General features: G+C 43.6%; 1 pseudogene; it reads right to left on the bottom strand.

Moving 5' to 3' along the window:
• Positions 1-8,447: 8,447 nt before the first annotated feature.
• On the bottom strand, positions 8,448-8,786 carry LOC102845919 (annotated as a pseudogene).
• Positions 8,787-9,220: the final 434 nt, after the last annotated feature.

The following is a 9,220-nucleotide window of genomic DNA, read 5'->3' as shown; positions in this document are numbered from 1 at the left end:
TACGGAGATGCTCACTGGGTTTGCACTATGTTTCCTAGTCTCCCAGGATCTCACACATGAATTGAATGTCTAATTACCTTTGCTTCTGTTCAAAGCCCCAGTTAATATACTTAGCTTCCACTTTTCAATAGTTTGCTTGAGTCACGAGGCTAAGAGAGAGGCTGAAGAATCAGGGATAAAGTCAAATTGCAATTCCCACTCTACTTTACCCAACAGTAAGTACCACCCACATGTCAGAATCTCCCAAAGCCCTATGGTCTGAAAAAGCAGAAAGCTTCTTAAATCTACCACTCATGGTTGTCTGTGGTCAAGGCCACATTTCTTTGTCGCAGTCCTTTCTGGACCCAAGTACAGTCCTGCAGCACACAACTAATAATATTCAATGATGCCCTTACCTGTCATGGGAATCTAATCATACATGGACTGCTCAGTACCCAGTCCACACAACTGGTCGCAGGACAAATACCATTGTTCTCTCCCACTTTCTAAAGTTGTGGACTGAATTGTGTGTCCCCAAAATACAAGTAGGTAATGACATAATACGGGATCTGTGTAATGGTCCTCCGCGATCTGATAAACCAGATAGTTGTAAAATTGTTACGAGCAGATGCGACACTCCTTAGTCCCAACACAGTCCTGATTAGGATTATTCCCCTAGGGTACAGTCTGTGGTGATTTGCTCTCACTGGAGATGAAGAAATGTGGCATCAGGATTGGAGGAAGACACATCAACATCCTGCGTTATGCAGATGACACAACCCTGCTTGCTGAAACTGAGGAGGACCTGAAGCACTTGCTGCAGAAGGTCAAGGACTGCAGCCTCCTATACGGATTAAAGCTCAACATCAAGAAAACAAAGATTTTCACCACTGGGCTGATTGGCAGCATCATGATAGACTGTGAAGAGATTGAGATTGTTCACAGCTTCAATTTGCTTGTCTCCACAATCAACACTCTTGGTACCAGCAGCCAGGAAATCAGAAGATGAATTGCATTGGGAAAGTCTGCTGTCGGGGACCTTTCCCAAATCCTGAAGAGCAATGATGTCAATCTTGACACTAAGGTGCACCTGATCAAGGCCATGGTCTTTGCAATTATGTGCTATACATGAGAAAGCTGGAAAATGACTAGGGTTGATAGAAGGAGAATTGATGTCTTTGAACTGTGGTGCTGGAGAAGAGTATTGAATATACCATGATTCAGCCTAGAGAGAGTGAAACCAGGCTGCACCTTGGAGGCAAGGATTCTGAAACTTCATCTGACATATTTTGGGCATGTTTGCAAGGCGGGACCAGTCCTTGGAGAAGGATGTCATACTTGGGAAGGTGGAGGGACAGTGCAGAACAGGAAGACCTGAGATGAGATGGATTGATTCAGTCAGTGACTGGGCTAATGGGGGTGGATGTATCAGAGACAGTAAGCTTGGCTCAGGATAGGGCAGGGTTCAGAGCTGTTGTACATACGGTTGCTATGAATTGTAGGCAACCTGATGGCACATAACAACAGCAACAGCAAGAGATAAAAGGGGAAGGAGAGCCAAGATGGGGAAAGGACAATATCACTACTATTAAAAAGAATCGTCAGGAGTGGAGTGTGTCTTTTTGGATGTAGGTCCTTCTCAAGGAAGCTGCTTGACACCAAGGAAAGCCAACATACACAGAGACCCCCAAAAAGCATTGGGCTTACAGATGTTGAAAGAAGCAAGAACTTTCCTCCAAAACTGACCAGGAGAGCGCAGGCCTTTCCCTAAAGCCAGCATCCTGGAATCAGACTTGAAGCCTCCAAAACGATTAAAGAATAAATTTCTGTTTGTTAAAGCCATCTGCTTGCAGTATCTCTGTTACATCAGCACGAGAAAACTAAGACACATGTATGCTCTCATTCTTTGACCTGACCGCTAACAAACAGTTCACCAGCTTGCACAAATTCAAGGACCACACCTGAGAAGCTCTGTTAAGGGACTCATTGCATAATGATGAAAGGCTTATAAACTTTATTAACTGAAATAAGAGCAGTAATAATTGGTCACTGCCCTCCAGCTGAAAGAATAAGAGACTAGATTTCATTTCCTCCTCTGGAAAGCATCATAAAAATAGTGTTGATCTGGTGACCCAAAAAGACATTAACCTTTTGGCTGAGGCCATGTGGTCATGCACCACACCTGGTAGAGGACAGATGCTCTCATAAATAAACACCCCTGTGTCTGTGTGCATACTTTGTGACTGCTGGGATCATTGCCTTGAACTGAGATGTAAGAAGTTGCACTGTCAACTCAAAGGCATGCAGTTCAAATCCACTAGCTGCTGCTCCAACAGAGAAAAATGGGTAATCTCCTGTACAATTAACTGCCTCTGAAAACTTACTGGAGGTGAGCTCTGGTGGCCTAGTGGCAAGAAGCTACACTGCAATCCCAGAGGTGAGCAGTTCAAATCCACCAGATGCTCTGCTGGAGAAGGAGGGACAATCTCCTCCTGTACCAGTCAGATCCAATTTGATAGTACACACACACAAAAACAAAATAAAAAAGAAAGAAAACCTACTGGAGAGTCAACTATGAATCCGTTTCCACTGGATGGTACACAACAACAACACAATGGAAATGCTACAACAGCTCCAGCCCAGGGGGTGGGGCCCGATCTGCACAATGGGCCGGGCAGCCCGAGAGTCTGTAATCTGAGAACAAAGAGGCACTTCTCACACTCTGGAACTCCTTAGAAGCCAACCAAAGAGGCTTCAGGAGCAAGCTTCCCCTGGCCTTGTGACTAGACTCTGAGGAGGTGTCCAGGTCTAACTGCACCCTTGGCATCTTCCATGGAAGCAGACCTGCAAGTAGGATGGGCCAGGCTCCGAGCAAGCCTAACCTGTAAGCAGATCATACATATGTGCACACACAGCTGCCACCGAGTGGGCTGACCCACGGTGACTCCAGGGGTGACAGAATGAAATGCTGCTCAGTCCTGCATCGTCCTCACAATCAAGCTCAGATCCGTCATGTTCAAGTTCACCTCTGCATCCATTGTGCCGATCCCTCTCACTGAGGGTCTTCCACACTCTCCCTGATACCAAAATATGATGTCCTCATCCAGCAATGATGTGTCGACAATGACATGTCCTCCCTCTCCCAACGATGTGTCCAAGCAAACAAGCCAGACAATGTTTTCACAGAATAGTTGGCAAAGGTAGATCATCAGTCATTTCTTCCTAGGTTTATGATGGTTCAGACTTAATAATTACAAAAGCTTCCCAGTATCAACCCCCTACTTTACGGGTTACTGTAAAAGTAAATCCCATCTCACAAACACAAACTTTCACTGCAAGATGATCTGCTTCCAAGGCCAATTTCTATATTCATTTGAAATAAAAGAAAGCCAAAACTGGAGATGCTAAGTGACTCCTCTAAACTGTAGCTGGGCTGAGATCTCTTTTTTCATTTTTTTAAATCTGCTAACCTAGAATGTTCTAGTCTTATCTCACTTCTAGGCAGGGCTCTGCCCTCATTAAGGCCATGGGGCCAGGACCTGCATTTTCGCTCTGCCTTGGCACATCCTACGATCTCTGTGGAGAGCTTCATAGAACCCTCAGCCCTCGTGGGCACGAGTTCACCCCTCATAAATGTTGCTTCTCCAGTTGCAAATTGAAGAAACTACATTTTGTTCTTATTAAGGACACTTTCCTTCCAACTTTCTATGCTTAAAGAAGCTGTTGTTGTTGTGTGCTCTTGGGTCAGAACCGATCGGTAGCTGGCCCTCCGGTGTTTTCAGAGGCAGTCATTCATGCAGGAGGAGATTGCTCATCCTTCTCCTATGGAGCAGCTGGTGGATTTGAACTTTGTGCCTTTGGGTTTGCAGTGGAGTTTGTTACCCATAGGTCACCAAAGCTCGCCTTAGAGAAGTTGTTGCTTTTAGGTGCCATCAAGTCACAGGCGACCCATAACGACCCTATGAATGAAAGATCTGGACACCTGTATAACTTTCATCCTTTCTCCAAGTTCATAGAGTTTCCAGAGGCAAGCTATTAAAGAAGTGGATGCCACTCCTGCTTCCAAGCTTGTTTTAATCTGGGAGCTCCGCCAAACACTGTCCACCGTGGGTAACTATTCTCGCATTGGACTCATCAGTGTCACAGTGTTTAGCATCACAACAACCATGAGTTACCTCTGTACAGCAATGCACAGACCTGTGTTACACAACCTAGAAGACTGTTTCACAAATAACAAAAAACAATTAAAGGCAGGCCTGAGGGCCGTGGAGTAGAGTTACCCACTTTGGCTTGGGAGCATGGTTTTCCGTCCACTAGGGCCAACTGATCTCTCTTCTTGTTGTTGTTGTTATTGTTATGTGTTGTCGAGTCATAGGCAACTAAAAGTGACCCTATGAATGAAAGACCTGGATACCTGTATAAATTTCGTCTTTTCTCCAAGTTCATAGGGTTTCCAGAGGCAAGCTACTACAGAAGTGGATGTCATTCTTGCTACCAACTTAGAGAAGAAGATCCTCAAAAGTCAACTGACAATTACGTGTAGAATCTGCTACATATGTGGCCCCACGTTTGTTGTTACTGTTAGATGCTGTCAACTGTGACTTGAAGGGACCCTATGAGCAACAGATCTGGACCCTAAGCTATTCTGCACCATCATCTCAATCTCCAACATGCTCAAACCCTTCGTCACAGTCACTGTGACTACATCTCCTTGAGGGCCGTCTCATTCTCTGACAATTCACCTTTCTCAGCACTGCATCTTCTTCCAATGACTAGCCCCTCCCGACAACATGTCCAAAGCATATGAGCCCAAGCTTCACCCTCCCTGTCTCTAAGGACCACCTTGGTAGCACCTCCTCAGAGGTAAATTTGTTTGTTCTTTTGACAGTCGTAGCAGATATTGCACACTCTTGGCCAATATTGCAATTCAAAGGCAACACTTTTCCTTGGGTCTTCCTTACTTGTTGTCCTACTTTGAGATGCATATGAAGCAATTAAAAATTCCATGGCATGGATCAAGTGCACCTTGGTCTTGAAACTGGCATCCTTGCTCTCAGCAAAGGTTTTCTTTTATTTATGTATTTATTTAATTTTTTTACAGAGGTTTTGGATTTGCATTCATTCATTGCCGCAATTTTCTCCCTGCCCACTCCTCCCCACCAGCTCGCTTCCCCCTCTGAAGAGAGGGGGGGAAAAAATTCCTTCATTAGTAAAGGTTTTCTTTTTTTAAAAAAATTATTATTATTATTATTGTTAATTTTAATGAAAATTTACAGAGATTTTGGATTTCCATTTGTTGCACTTTTCTAAGCAAATGTTCTCAAATCTGTGAATCTAAAGTGCTAAAAATTCTGCCAAACTCCAGACATCTCTGCAGATCCAGGATGGACCCCAGTTTTCTAAAGTTTCCCAAAGAGTTCCACTGAGGAGGGAGAGTTTGGGACTACCTCCCAGACCACTTGGGGACAATCTGAGGATGGCAGCTGTGTTCCTTGGCCCCGCTCTTCCTTCTCAGCCTACTCTCACAGTCCTATTTCTAATTGTTATTTCTTCTAGGCCTTTGCTCCTGAAAAACTTCAGCAACACCAGTAAATAACTCATAGTCACTATTTTTATTTTTTAAAAAATCAGTTTCTATAGAAATGCTGTACTCAGTCACAGAGTATTTTTAACTATTCGAGTTGAAATTTGGAAAGCAACTTTTCAAGTGTTCCGACTTAAAAAAAAAGAGTGAGTTTCTTCATTTATGCAATTATATAATGATATCACAACACCAAGAAAATTAACTACTTAATTAAAAAAATACCTTCAACACATTGTTCAATCTGTATACTGAGCAAATAATTTGAGAATCTGAGCCATATGAAGAATGTGGTAACCTTACAATTACAGGAAGACTTAACAACATATGATACATAGATCATATGTTCTTGCTTGCAGAAATAAAGACTATAATGTTCAATTGGCAGCATCAACATGGATGGTGAAGAGATTGAGATAGTTAACAGTTTTAATTTACTTGGTTCCACAGTCAACACTCTTGGGAACAGCAGCCAGGAAATCAGGAGACGAATTGCATTGGGAAAGTCAGCTGTGGGGGACCTCTCAAGAGTACTGAAGAGCAACGACGTCAGGCTGGAGACTAAGGTGCGCCTGATCCGGGCTATAGTCTTTGCAATTATGTGTTATGCATCAGAGAGTTGGACAGTGAATAGGGTTGATAGAAAGAAGATTTATGCCTTTGAGCTGTGGTGCTGGAGAAGAGTGTTGAATATACCATGGACTGGTAGGAGAACAAAGAGGTTTGTCCTGGAGAGAGTGAAGCCAGAGTGTTCCCTAGAGTCAAGGATTCTGAAGCTGCATCTGACTTATTTTGGGCATGTTGCAAGAAGGGACTTGTCCTTGGAGAGGGACATCATGTTTGGCAGAGTGGAGGGAAGGCGAAGGAGAGGAAGACCTTTGGTGAGATGGATCTATTCTGTGACTGGAGTGGTGGGAATAAGTGCATTTGAGATGGCTAGGTTGGCACAGGATAGAAGAGCATTTAGAGCTCTTGTACATAGGGTCGCTATGAGTCGCAAGCGACTCGATGGCACATAACAACAACAACAACAATGTTCAATATGGATTATACCTCAACATAAAGCAGGCAATAAATCCTTGTTGTTGTTGTTGTTATGTGCCATCAAGTCGCTTGTGACTCATAGCGACCCTACGTACAACAGCCCTAAACTCTGCTCTGTCCTGTGCCAATCGCACTGTCTCCGACACACCCGTCCCGATTACCCCAGTCACTGAATCAATCCACCTCATAGAGGGCCTTCCCCTTCTGTGCTGTCCCTCCACCCTCCCAAGCATGATGTCCTTCTCCAAGGACCTGTCCCTCCTTGCAACATGTCCAAAGTATGTTAGATGGAGCCTTAGAATCCTTGCCTCCAAGGAGCAGCCCGATTTGACCCTTTCCAGGATGAATCTGTTTGTTTTCCTAGCAGTCCATGGTACCCTCAATACTCTTCTGCAGCACCACAGCTCAAAGGCATCAATTCTCCTTCTATCCTCCTTAGTCATTGTCCAACTCTCTGATGCATAACAAGTGATAGCAAAGACCATGCTATCATGGACCAATAGACAACATCATGATTATTGTTGTTAGGAGCCATCGAGTTGAGTATGACTCATAGCCACCCTATGAACAACAGATCTGAATCGTGTCTTATACTGTGCTACCCTCACCATTTCTGATACACTCAAGTCAATTGCTGCAGTCATCATGTCAATCCGTCTCATTGGGGGTATTCCTCTCTTTCACTGACCCTCCACTTTTCCAAGCATGATATCCCTTTCCAAGGGAGAGCCTCTCCTAGCACTATGTCCAAAATATGGGAGATGAAACTTTGCCATCTTTACCTCCATGGAGCCCTCTGGTTACATCTTTTCTAAGACATACCTGTTCATTCTTTTGACACCATGACTCAGAGGTATAAATTCTTCTGTCATTCTTGTGCATTTTCCAGCTCTCAAATGCACAACAAGTGACTGAAAAGACCAAGGCCTGAATTAGTTGCATTCTAGTCTTCAAACTGACATTATAGCTCTTCAGTATTTTGAAGAGGTCTCTGACAGGGAAATTGCCCAAAGCAGTGTATCCTTATCACCTGATGGCTGGTATTGAGGATGTTGATTGTAAAGCCAAATAAGATGAAATAATTGACAGTTCCAACCCCTTCTCTATCTATCATGATGTTGCCTATTGGCCCAGTGGTAAGGAATTTTGTGTTTGGGTTGTTTTTTTTTATTTTGAGATGTAGTCCATACAGAAGACTGTAGACTTTTAACTTCTGCAGCAAACACTTCAGGTCGTTCTCATTTTTGGCAAGCAAGGTTATGCTATTCACATAATGTAGGTTGTTGATGAGTCTTCCTTCACGCCTGATGCCACATTCCTGTTCATAGAGTCCAGCTTCTCAAATAATATGCTCAGTATACAGATTGAATGGGTCTGGAAAAAGGATAATAGAGAAAAATTTGAAGTGGCCAAGGATTTTGTTTCACTTGGATCCACAATTAGTGCCAATGGAGGCAACATTCAAGAACTCAGCATTGTGTGGCCTTGGGAAGATCTACTGTCAAAGACCTCTTCCAATTGTTTAAAAGGCACGGGCCACTTTAAGGGGGTAAGGGTAAAGCCATGGTCTTTTCAATCACCTCAATACATGTGAAAGCATAAGGAAGACCAAAAGACCAAAGAATTGATATTTTTTTTCTCTTTTAAGCTCATTACATGAAGGAGTTACAGTAGTCCAAGTTAAAAGTGTGCCCCAAATGGGTCCATGAGACAATATATGAGATTTTAAGCTTGTGACAAAGAAGAGAGGAGAAATTTTCTATTCATCGCCAGGAAATCCTCACTTAAACGTCAGTGCTTAAAACAAGCTCTTAATACCCATGGACCTAAAAAAAAAAAAAAACTATCCATAGACCTTCTTCAGCTGGTCGTCCTTCACCAGTCCAGTCTCTGCAAGGAACTGGCAGATCTTGCCCTGGTCACCCTGCAGCTGAGTTACTTCTTCATATTCTGGATGCTCCATTACAATCCCATGCAAGCAAATTTCTTCTTAAACACCTTCCTTCACTGGTTTCTTTTTATCACAATCATCAGCGATCCCTCAAACAGTTGAAAGGGCCTTCCTGCTGTTCTTGTGCTGAATTCTAATATGGATATAATCCTCAGTCCCAGCAGGAAGTAGGTCATCACCCTTAATTGCAGCAGCAAATGGGTAGAAAGAGTGGAGGTTTTGGAGAGCAGATATAAAAAATTATGATACGATTTCTTATCCTCAGTGGAAATGGCCTATAGAAGGCAGCGGCGGGAGAAGGTGGGCAGGGGGGACAGGAACATGTGGAAGCAAGGGGGCTTGTGGGGGAGGCAGCTGAGTCCTCGGCGTTGGCTCAGTGACTAGGGCAGAACTGATGCTTTTGAATTGTGGTGCTGAAGAAGTGTAATGAAGAAGTATAATCCATGGATTTCCAGAAGAACAAACAAGTTTGTCTTGGAGGAAGTGAAATCAAGGTGCTTCTTAGATGCAAAAACAGTAAAACTTGTTCCAAATACTTTGGGTGTGTTACCAGGAAGAAAGACATCATGCTTGGTAAAACAGAAGGTTAGTGCAAACGAGGAAGACTCTCAGAGAGACAGGCTGACACAGTGGCAATGATGAGCTTAGGCACCATAGAAATTGTG

This window comes from Elephantulus edwardii, unplaced genomic scaffold (genome assembly GCF_000299155.1).
Source record: "Elephantulus edwardii isolate Elephantulus edwardi_28Jun2011 unplaced genomic scaffold, EleEdw1.0 scaffold00024, whole genome shotgun sequence".
NCBI lineage: Eukaryota > Metazoa > Chordata > Mammalia > Macroscelidea > Macroscelididae > Elephantulus > Elephantulus edwardii.
The sequence above is the reverse complement of the archived record's forward strand: the minus strand, read 5'-3'. Positions and strand labels throughout refer to the sequence as shown.